This window comes from Battus philenor, unplaced genomic scaffold (genome assembly GCF_028537555.1).
Source record: "Battus philenor isolate CCGP_79_NKW_IND1 unplaced genomic scaffold, ilBatPhil1.0.hap1 SCAF_5, whole genome shotgun sequence".
In the NCBI taxonomy this organism is placed as follows: domain Eukaryota; kingdom Metazoa; phylum Arthropoda; class Insecta; order Lepidoptera; family Papilionidae; genus Battus; species Battus philenor.
This window is the reverse complement of record NW_027181715.1, coordinates 3,130,828-3,141,260: the sequence shown is the minus strand read 5'-3', so window position 1 is coordinate 3,141,260 and position 10,433 is coordinate 3,130,828. Positions and strand designations below refer to the sequence as shown.

Here is a 10,433-nt window from a genome sequence, read left to right as displayed (position 1 = left end):
TAAAATCATTATTTGTGCGTCATAAACTTTATTTCAGTTTACATTTAAAAATTGAATCATGCACCATGATACAATTTTAAGCTTCTGCAACTGTACAGAAATTAAAATAACGAACATTATTATATTTTATTGTATAGCTGACAAGTGTTTTAATAACCATATAAAAATTAAGCAATTGATCTGAACAAAAACTTATAACTTTCAAAATCTAGATATATGTTTTGAGTTACAATAACTATCACAATCTTTAGTATCCAAAGACAAATATTTGTCTCTTTAAACGTAATACCAAAACAGTTAGGCTATAACGACCTCACAGTTTTAAACACTTTTTTTTTTAAATTGTCTTCGAATTTAGAGTCGACACTAGGAAAAATTTAAAGAAACCTTAGTTGTTTAGTGTTAAGCGAACTTTATTCTACCAACGTATTATAATTTTTATCTGATCGCCCTTCTTACAATACCAGGCCCTTCATTCTACGTAAAATGCAGTACTTTTTACTAGAAATTCACACTAGAACTTTACATTCGACATCTTGCGTCAAAAAAGAATATATCACTTCTTTTTTTATTCTTTACAACCTGTAGACTCCCACTGCAAAGCATAGGCTTTACCCAGAGATCTCCGTGGAGAATGGTGTTGCGCTGTCCGCGTTCAGCAACTTTTCACTTGACTCTATCGCCAGTCTAACTTGTGAGGGGCCTACTCCTGCGTCTACGACTCGTGGTCGCCATTCAAGTACCTTTTGTTGGCTGCACGATCACTTGGTCAAACTTTTCTCATTAAAAAGATACACGGTGGTGTATCCTAGCTCAGATAAGACAACATAATGGATTCCAATTTATATAGTTATCTTCTCTTCACAGTTCGATTTTTCTCAATAATACATGACCTACAATACATGATCTACAGTGCCTTTCGAGATTGAACTAAAACTCTTTTGAGGATAAAGCGTTATTATCACGGATTAGAGATTCCAGAACTGTAAATACGATCCGTAGATGAAAGAAAATAATTGACATAGCCTAGCGGATTGGCAAGTTGAAGTTGCGATGGGAATGCCACATATCCATCAGAACAGATCGCCGCTAATGCTTGGTCCTGGAATGAAGACCATGGACAGTCCAGCGCAGCGTTGAACCTTCACCCACAAGTTCGTCAGACGATCTGGTTAAGATCGTCGGAAAACGTTAAATATAGACCGCCTCTTACCAGTCTTATTGGAAAAACAAATCTAGCCGAGATGATGATGATCAATTCCATCAAAACTATAAAAGCCCTTAAATTTGGGCAATACCAAAAAATAAAAACTCTTTACTAATATTTTCACACACATTACATTGTCCTGTCATATATGTCACGATGGAAATAAAAAAAGTACGTTTCAACGTCATTTGGGATTTACCACGTGAAAATTTTCCTTTTATTATCCTTCACAATTTTCCTTTCCAGTCGGCAAAATCATGACGCTCAAGGAAACGACCTTGAATGTATGAATACATGCGACGGCGAGGTAGACGGCCAGCTCTCATGATCAGAACTGCTTTGCCAAGAGAATTTGCTGATATGCCTTGGTTTTGATCTTTGATGCGCTAACTTTTTGTAAATTATATAATATCACTACCCACTTACATATAATAAAAACATTGAAAAACCTGCTTATTCCCTTACTAATAAATCCTGTGTGCATACGCCAGTACCAACATAGCAATTATTAAAAGTTTGTATATATAGTCCCCATCCTCTTCTATGATTGCCGTAAGAGACAACTTTTTTTGTTTGAGTTTATACTCTAATAATTCTATTCAATCTAATATTATTATTGACGGACAATGGACAGCATCACGGGAACAAATTTAAAACAAAAACAGCGTTCTACACCCGTATACCTAGCATGGCGAGAATTGGCACACACCAACCGCACGGAGGACACCTAATAAGACTCTTCTTTACAGTTGAAATAATGATGATAAACGTGCTACAATAGCCATTGGGCCCGCGTGAATTACTATTCGAAATTAGTACCTCTCTGTATAACATAAACATATTACGCGGCGTATGATTAAAATTATTATTTATGTTAGAGTAATCACGTCTGTTACACGACGCATGCATTGTCCGAGACTTTCTTATTGTTACCAAACATTACAATATCAGCAATCGACGCATTACACCGAAATGCATCATTGTCAAAGGTTTATTTCTCAACAGCTCTTATAAAATTTCAGTGGACAAAGGCATCCGTGAATATTGCCGCAAGTCGGTCACGCATGACTTTGACAGTTTGAGTTATGATCCTTTAAATGTAAATCTTCGTTGCGTAAAACGATTTTTGAAAAGATCGATGTTTTCATCTTTCTTTTATTAAACTTGCATAACGAGCCAACACACAGTAAATATTAACTGTTGTGGCCTATCGACTTAAGAATGTGATTCCCATATCCGATAAAATGGTAGTACTGAGTCGTTTTCCAGGGAGCCTTCAAGCTTAGCTACCTTAAAAGACGTTTTAGGCTAAGCTCCCTCTGCACCCTTTCCCCCATGCACCCTCGGCATCTATTAATGCTACATGTGCAGCCGTGTGAACCAGGTCAAAACTATGTGTACAGTACCCGGCGATAAATATTGCACATCAACCTTAGGAAAGAAACAATCGGCTAATTTCGTAGAGCGTTATCTCTGTGGCATGAAATTCGACTGACAAAATGTCACATACGAGTAGGTAGTATGGGACAGAGATTATCTCTGTCCCATACTACCTATGTGATGCTCTACGAATCCGAAATTAGCAGATTGTCTCATTCCAAAGGTCGATGTGCTATATTTATCGCCGGGTACTGTATTTTTTTTTGATCTCTACTCAAATAACGATGAAACAAAAAGGTAATAAAAACATTTTCTTTATCCTACACCAATGTATATGCATACATACATGTGCTGTTTGATTAATTGATTTACCTAGCTGCGAATTGGAAAGCCAAACTTTAACACTAAAATATAAAAATATTCCTCAGTTGTGATCGACGACCAAAAAGAGTTTCTTTATACCCCTCCTTTTTGAAACCCCTCGTTCGCCTTTATCGCGGGAGGGATACGGTCTTTTACAATCTTCCATAACTTTCCTCACTTTCTATTTTTTATTTCTACATTCTTTTTCAATCTTCTCAGGATCTCTCAATCGTTTTTCTTACACACTTCAGATGACCAATTAGTGTTACCAGTGATGATTTGCGGTATTAAATAGTGTTCTCCCACTTCGAGCTTCACGGGAAACTTACAGATGTACAGTGAAGATGGCTATGCTCGATATTGTTCTACTATATCAAATCAGGTATATTGGCAAGTAATTGACAATGGCCAGACCACATAGCCCACAGAACAGATTGCCACTAGAGCGTTAGGGTTTTGTGGAAACTGTCAAATGGCAAGCCTAGCGTAGGACTTCCACCAACAAGATGAAATAGCGACCTCCTTAAGGTCATCAGTAAACGCTGGATGCAAGCCATTTCTTACCGGTCCTATTGGAAATCTATGGGAGTGGCCCATGTCCCAAGAGTGAACATCCTACGTCTAAGTTTTACAATTTTTAGACTTTTACTTTTATAATGTGTGATACGTAATTATGTAATGATTTTTCAAAATTTTTACAACCCGTCTTCAAGTTTTGCTATCACTGGTTTAATCAGTTTACCTTAGAAAAGGCTTGTACAATATTGGTAATATTACAAATATAACAACTAATAAACAGCACTAAGTAAATACTTGGACAATGATATCTTGTTTAGTTCGCTATTGGTAAGTCTATGTACATATTTACCACCGCAAAATCATCTTCTGATGACAAAGATTCTATGAATCATCCGAACACAAACGAGCGAAGAAATAAGCTAAATGACTGGATTGTAACGATATAGGGTATGTCTTATGGGGATGAACCCATACGTGTTGGATGGGTTTTGCATTTTTAGACCCTCGTTAGCAATAATCAATCGATATGATTGAGTTTCTTCGCAGAATATTGAAAAAAGTATTAAGTAAGATTAAAGACGCATAATCTAAAAGAGCCGTTTTAAGCGAAAAAAAAAAACATTTTAAAGTTTCGTTATCGTTAGAGAAAAAAATTAATAAATAGATCCGCAGAAGAACCAAGTTCACCGACCCAACTCGAAGAATTAATGGTTACTGGCGAACAAGAAGGCATACGTAAATGCTACATTTACACATATAATACACTTACCCTGGGATGTAATGAGGTTGTGCTATGCTCACCAAATCCAACGCCATTGTATTAAAATAATTTTGTATCTGGATTTATAAACTCATAATTTTCAAATATTTGTGTTTAAAAATATATGCCCATTATGTGTCACTTGAATTTTGTGATGTTATTACATAATACGTCAAAATCTTTTGATTAAATTGACGGAGCATTTCAAAATATGTTTTAGTGAGTCCTTGTATCACCCGATAATACATTTTCAACTTTACGTGATGTAATTAGTAATCAAAATGCCTTTCAATATTTATTACACATTGACGTAGTTCTGGTAATAGTTTTTTTATATTCAGCCAGGTTTAGTATAAAAAGTTCATGATCGTGATTTTGACAGCAATAAATTTCTAATAAGTATTATTATACGGTTTTTATACTTCTGGTACCGTATTTGATTCGATGACTCTTGTTTACAAGATCGAATTATTTTCACAATAAGTTTTTATTGTTAATATAAAATTATACGTATATATACACATATAAATAAATATGTAGCCTATAGTAACTTTATTAATAAGTAATTAATTCAGGCATACACGCACTAAATGCGAAAGTATAACAATTATTTGAAACTGAATAAAATTGTATATTAATTACAATGTAAAATATGTACGTAAATATAAGTCAAAATAGGTCAGAGGTGTTTTACATATCCTTTCTTCGTAGTAATAAGTTATTTTTTATTTTATTTAGTATAAGATGAATTTTATATTGCAGTAACAATAAACATTGAACAAGTATAGAAGTATAGATGAGAAAGAAACGCAAAAGAAATTTTACTGTTTATTTTACTTCATACGTTGTTACTCACTTTTGCTTGCTCACTCGGTCATTCGGTCTCGCTTCGTTCAATTATAACTTAACCGCCGCCATATTGGATTCGATATTGGTTGCGAGTGGTCGTGTATCTCGGTGGCGCTTTGCGTCAAGTGACAGTAAACGATAAAATGAAAACTTTCTGAAACTTTGTGTATTGTGTTATATTAACAAAAACATAAAACGGGTGCTGTGTTTAATTTGAAACGATCAAAGATTTACTCCACCGGTAACTACTATGTAGGCTTAAGTCGAAATGCAAGCATTCCACAGAGACTGTTGAACTTAATTTTTTTCGTTTGCCCTTTTTGGATTTTAATTTAAAATCAATATCATTCCCTAAATTATTGTTTTCCTATTAGTTGACATTTTATAAACTATCAATTGGTGATTTTGTGCATGAAACAGTTGTGTTTTCAAAGTTAGCAAATAATTAAACGCGGATTGCCGAAACATTCAAGGTGAGTTTACTGTACTTTTCTGATTCAATTACTTAATTTTATAATGTTTCGAAAAAAGTTAAGCCTTTATTTCTTTTTATAATACTTTACTATTATTGTTTTATGTAATGTTTAAGTTCTTCGCCCCCAATATTTACGTTTTTAACTACGTCAATGTAAACAAATTTATTAAAAACAATTAACATCATAATCTCTGTACAAATCGTACTTTATGAATGTAATAGAAAATTGTTGCCTGTAATTTATTTATTTTTTGTTTCTGTTGTAACTTATTAACAAATAAATTTTCTTAAATATGTTTAAAAAAATAATTTAAGTAAGAATACATTTCGGCTATATTTGGTCTAGGTCACCTACTAGCCTAGATTATAACTCCATGATTATATTTCCATAAATTAAAGAATTCATGTTGTGCCACTATCATAATATTTATGAAAGAAGGTGATTAGGAATTGAACTTATGAACTCCACGGCTATAATTTCTGTCTACTAATCTGTTTTATTTCATTATTATTATTAGTGTATGCAAGTGTGTCAAATGCATTTTAAAATTTACTAAAACATAACTGTAAGAAAGGGGAAATGCTTTTGTAAATTTGAAAGATCTGTGATGTGAAGAAATTACAGTTCACTGAATTTGAAAATATGCTATAAATCTATTGTTAAAAAAAAATCCGTATGATTTTTATGCAGTAAGAGCTAAGATTTTGAGTAGCATTTAAAATAATAATTTACATTTATGTAATATAATTGTATTATGGTAAGCAGTCTAGATTGGTTTGTTGCACCAAGAATTATTGGCCTATTATATTTTATTTTACATTGTGACATAAGCTAAACTTCTAATTAAATTCTCTTTGTTGATGTTACCCTTATCAGGAACTTTTTATGTGCCATAACCAAGGTCTGATAAGAAAATTACAGATAACAGCCAACACAATACATTCTTATGTTAGTGATAAAGAAATTGTTTATTGAAATATATTCAATCACATTAAATGTGTCCATTAGTTATAGCTTAATTGAATTACTTTTTAATGACTTTTTTGATAATCTATTTTTGATATCAAGTCTGTGCTCAAAAAAACTTGTATATCCTTCTTAATTTTTTTTTAAATACTCAATGTGTTTGCAATTTTGAGTTTAAATATTTATACATTTAAATAAAAAAACCATAAACGATTTTTGTGTTTAGAACGAAATCTTGTTTTTTTGGAAAGTTTACGATAATAAATTAAATAATTTCATTAGTAAATAAATACATTCAAGGAGTTTAAAAAATCTAGACTCATTTCATCATCATCATTTCAGCGTAAGATGTTCACTGCAGGACACAGGCCTCCCTAACAGATTTAAAATAAAACCGGTTGGAAGTCCAGTATCTTGAACTAGACTTAATTAGCACAGTAGAATTGCTATACTTAAAATTGAACACCATGTTTACTATGTCATGTAATTTTCACGTAAGATTCATAAGTGCGATGTTTTTTGAATTTTTGTTATATTTGTCGTCTATGAGGGAATTAAAATAATAAAATGTGTTCTATCACCAAAGTAAAGTTAAAACTAGCTTGGACAGGACTTCTTGTATATAGTTTGGCCAAATCATCAGGCCCTATTGCGGTTATCGAAGTCATTATCGCTTTTTATACTTTTTCTTAAACTGTAATTATATTGCCATCTGTCTAAATAGTACTAAATAATAATATTTATTTAAAATAACGATTTATTGTTATAAAGAATTTACAATTAAAATGTAGTCACAAAATAAAACCGACTGAATCAGTTGTAAGCTCTTCTCAGATCGAAACGCATTTGTAACCCTTGTAGCTTTAAGATAAAGGATGCGTCTATAGGTGAACAAAATTTAATACTAGTTTCAATCAAATTAAGCTTTTTTGAAATTAATCTTTTGACGAACACTAATAATTATCAAGGCATAGGCCTCAGCCTAAAGATCGCCAAAATGACCGGTCAAATAATACTAATATAATAAGACATGAAATAATTGAATAAAAAATTATAAATTATTAATTAACCCAAAACAATTATCTACCGACGCTATTCTTTCTCGTTTCTTGGACCTTTATTGTACCATCTAGGACGTCGTCATCGCTTAATATCAGGCGAGATAGAAGTCAAATGCTTAGCCAATAAAGGATAATAAAACAAAGTCGTTGTATTACTGTAGTATTCCAATTTTACACGGGTAACTGTCCGTCCATCTGTACCTTTGTGTACCTCCACTCTAAACAAAAGCTAAATAAAGCTTTTGTTTATTTATTAATAGCAAGTTATTAGAGGTTGTTGAAACAAAAAAAAGGACCATAGAGCACATAATCGTACGGAAATAGTGTTGTTTCTTTTTGTTCTTGGCTGTCGCGGTCGCTATGGCGCGGACCGGTTCGGAAGAGCGTCGGTTTGCGATACGAAAAAAGAAGCCCCGTGGCCGTTGATATTCGAGGTCGTAACCCAATTGGGGACCAGTCGCAGGTACACCACGCTGCACTTTCTCCAGTACGTGACGACCGGACGTTTCACCTCACTCCGCAGGTGTAAAGCAGCCCAAAAATGACGTTAAACTCGCGAAATGCTCAATCATAAACTAGCTACAATGATGACTCGCGAAATGCCAAATCTTCACGCTTTCTACGTAAATGCGGTGGGAGCTTTTGTGGCGAGCTACGTTTTATATCACTACATGTGAATTGTGTCGGTGACCTTGGCAGAGTTATTTCAGCTTCTATTATAATAAAAGTAATACGAAGAACATAAATGGTGAAAGATCAATTGTGTAGATAAGATTTATTTATGTACCCTTTTATTGTAAAGCAATAAATAAACAAATAAATCACGAAAAAGCAAATAAAAAATTATTGCGATTTCTTCGAAACAACCATTTATAAGTAATTATATACAATAAGATTTCTACACTGAACTAAAAATATGAAGAATTTTAAAATATAATTTCTAAGCGTCTGTTGTCATGAATAGTTAATTTTCGTTAATTTTTGCAAGACGTAAGTAGGTTTGAGGGACATCAGCATAATGCCGCTTTAACAGGTTTAAAACAAGTAAATGAGCCACCGTTGACCCCTGAAAATACTGTTATAAAACAATTTTAAAACCGTCGAAAAACAGTAGATAAACGACGCTTTGGCGCGCGGATAATCGAACGAATAAAATAGCACGAAATTACGCACGTACTCGTTCGATATCTGAACTCCGGTGATGCCGCCGATGCAAGACATCGGTCCTGAACGGCATCGCAAAAAATATTCTAAAGTAATAATAGCTGATAGCTTCTTGTAAATTGCTAATAGAATTTTATCTTTATCGCCGTATCTAAATAGAAAATTCTAGACTTATTACAAATTCAATGATAATGAATTTCTTTATCTTTATTAATATTTATTTGCGAATGAATATTTTCAACAAAAATAACAGTTACGTCAGCTTTCATTCATTATACATGGCACATCATATTCAAGATGCCTGAATTCCTCTGCTCAGTGGACCGTGACTCCGACATTATTGGCATGAGTCAGACAGAACTAATTATTATGTAGATTTTCCACGGACATGCACGAACCAACTAACTTGTCGTGTTCTGTTTTTAAATCGAAGAAAAGCTCGTTAAAATATCTATCATTCACTGCCGCAAAGAAACAAAACACTGGCTGTTAACAGTTTTTGCTTTAGGATTACGGATTCTCGAAGGAAAAAAAAAACTTTTAATCTGTTATCTTCTTCACACTTCGAAACCGTAAAATGTATAGCTGATACAATAGCGAACGGAAATACAACGAACAAAAAACCTAAATGTTATCAGAATTCTTTTTTATCTGTGGAATATGTCCGAAAACGTGTTAAATTTCCCAACATGCTTTTATCTTTTTTTTTTTAATGCAATAATGAAGTGCAACTTCATATGCAAAAGCTATAAACGACTGTATTACAAAATATAATGACTCAAGCTTTAATTGCAAACGGAAATGTCTTATTCGTTGATCATTACGTTCATTTAACTGCGTCGCACTGGCCTGTTGAGTTTTATATTGTAACTTTACCTACACTCCACATACAACACACATACACGTACAGCCAAGGGATTTTAATGACCTTTTTTATATCTTTTTTATTCTTAATTGTAGATAAATAATTCATAAATAAAATATCTGATAATATACCATAATATCGCTGAAATGAAAATTACTTTTATATTAATACGTTTTTTATTTCAAATTCAAAAATTATTCAATATTAGAGCAATTATATCTCTTAGTGATGAGTCTACCAATTTTTCAGATAATAAATGAATCACACAAAAATAATAGACGAAAAAAAATTCAACACGACTATACTTTTTTTTATAAAATTACATATTAAAAATACATTAAAATATCCTAAAAACGAAGATATCCTTTCCCCTAGATAGTCTGTAATAATTATTTTTAATATATAGTAAATTGAATTTTAAAAACGCTTTTTTATTATAGAATCATTAAGCTATATGTATACATTGATTCGACAATTTAATGTCTAGATCATTTGCTCTCGCATTTGAGTAATAAATCCTTAAAAGCAATCATACTGTATATTGCCCATAGGGAGTGAGAAGAGGTCGTGTCTTATTATCCTGCTTAAATAAAAATATAAAGTATCTCTTAACCTGTACTTAACACTATATTCTGTTAGAGTTAATTTTATTGTCAAAGTGCGGAATTAGCATATATTATACAAAGTTCTTCATAGTCTTATTAATAGCCTCAATATTCGTGCATGCAAACACGAAGGTATGTGACATTTTAATAATTCACTATCTCATAGTTCGGTCTGGTAAACGTGATAAAATGTCCTATTCATTTTGGAACCAAAATTA

At 32.6% G+C, this 10,433-nt stretch overlaps 1 protein-coding gene across 1 annotated transcript in view; it reads left to right on the top strand.

Moving 5' to 3' along the window:
- Positions 1 to 5,144: 5,144 nt before the first annotated feature.
- The window catches only part of LOC137929384 (uncharacterized), an 80,328-nt gene continuing 75,039 nt past the window's right edge, over positions 5,145 to 10,433 (top strand). The window contains exon 1 of the mRNA XM_068772299.1: positions 5,145 to 5,551. The gene's annotated coding sequence lies outside the window, so the exon portion shown is untranslated. The remainder of the gene's footprint in view (positions 5,552 to 10,433) is intronic.